Source organism: Schistocerca serialis, chromosome 5, assembly GCF_023864345.2.
Source record: "Schistocerca serialis cubense isolate TAMUIC-IGC-003099 chromosome 5, iqSchSeri2.2, whole genome shotgun sequence".
Lineage (NCBI taxonomy): Eukaryota > Metazoa > Arthropoda > Insecta > Orthoptera > Acrididae > Schistocerca > Schistocerca serialis.
The window spans coordinates 92,259,800-92,261,438 of NC_064642.1; the positions used below are offsets into that span (position 1 = coordinate 92,259,800).

A 1,639-nucleotide genomic window follows, 5' to 3' on the forward strand; every position below is an offset into this window, starting at 1 on the left:
CCCATCGCCTGCCCAGTCCAAACAAAGAAGCGAATACGACGTCCACGCCCGAGTAAAAGTGCCGTGACAGTCAGTTTATTGCAAAGACGAAGAGTTAATCGCCGAGAATGAAACAATCCGAGCTTTCCGCCCTCAATTTCGTATCCCCCGTGGGAAAGACGTCCTTTCCTCACGATGTGCCTTCATTGTTTGGACCTGTGTGGGCGGCCACTGTTTTGTTTACGGTGGAGCTGACGGAAGTTGGCGTTTAGCGCCAGCGACTGGGGCCGGCGTATGACGTCAGTCAGGCTGGAGAGTCTGGGCCATCCGTCAAGGTGCGATGTGACGTCACGTGACACACCCACGCTCAGATGCTTTTAGTCGCCCCCACTCGGCCCTGTAGCTGCCCACAGCGAAATGTCTTCATACGGTACTTTCGAGAACCGCAAATAACGACTTCACGGTAGTACCAGGTAGTAAGTTCTTTGCTGGTAGTGACACCTCGGAACTATACGCCCACAAGTAGACTTTATTCCCATATATTATGCTGGAACGTGGAGAGCAGATGATTTTCTTATTGGCACAGGTGGTGATGACCGAAATTTGTTTTTGTCGTCGCTGGCGTCGTCGTCGTTATTAAAGACAGAGTACGGTCTCATACTCTTAGAAGAGGAGCAAAAACTGGTCCTCTATTTTTGACATCTATCTTGAGAGATTAGGAGCAACGGCCTTGCCACAGTGGATTCACCGGTTCCCGTCAGATTACCGAAGTTAAGCACTGTCGGGCGTGGCCAGCACTTGGATGGGTGACCATCCGGGCCACCATGCGCTGATTCCATTTTTCTTCGGGGTGCACTCAGCTCGTGATGCCAATTGAGGATCTACTCGACCGAACAGTAGCGGCTCCGGTCAAAGAAAACTATCATAACGACCGGGAGAGCGGTGTGCTGACCACACGCCCCTCCTATCCGCATCCTCAGCTGAGGATGACACGGCGGTCGAGGGTGCCGATGGGCCACTTGTGGCCTGAAGACGGAGTGCTATCTTGAGAGATTAAGATCTTTCGTGATTTCCGCTAAACCTCCAGCGACACACCTCCAGCGACTCTTCGATCGGCGGTTGATCTGTATCTTCATCTGTACATTACACAAACTGTTGTGCGATAACTGCTTAAGGGTATTTCGAAAATATTTCGAGTCGAATATCTCTGTGTGTGTGAAATCTTATGGGACTTAACTGCTAGGTTCATCAGTCCCTAAGCTTACACACTACTTAACCTAAATTATCCTAAGGACAAACACACACACCCATGCCCGAGGGAGGACTCGAACCTCCGCCGGGACCAGCCGCACAGTCGATGACTGCAGCGCCTGAGGCCGCTCGGCTGATCCCGCGCGGCCGAATTTCTCTCATGTTCCCGAATGGTTCTTCAGCGAAGTAAATGTGGGATAAGTGTATATTGCTTGACTCTTCTCGAAACTAACTCTCCAGAAATTTTAAGAATAAACCTCTCCGTGATGTGAAGTGCCTCTCTTGTGAAGTCTGCCATTAAAGTTGCATGAGCAACTGCTATGGTCTCGCATTATCTGTGGATAGTCTCGCTGATGATAATTTCAGTGCAAGGCTTCCGCTGATACTAAACACCACTGGATTACTTTGG

The 1,639-nt window shown here is 50.3% G+C and overlaps 1 pseudogene; it reads left to right on the forward strand.

Moving 5' to 3' along the window:
* Window positions 1-699: 699 nt before the first annotated feature.
* On the forward strand, window positions 700-817 carry LOC126482975 (5S ribosomal RNA; annotated as a pseudogene).
* Window positions 818-1,639: the final 822 nt, after the last annotated feature.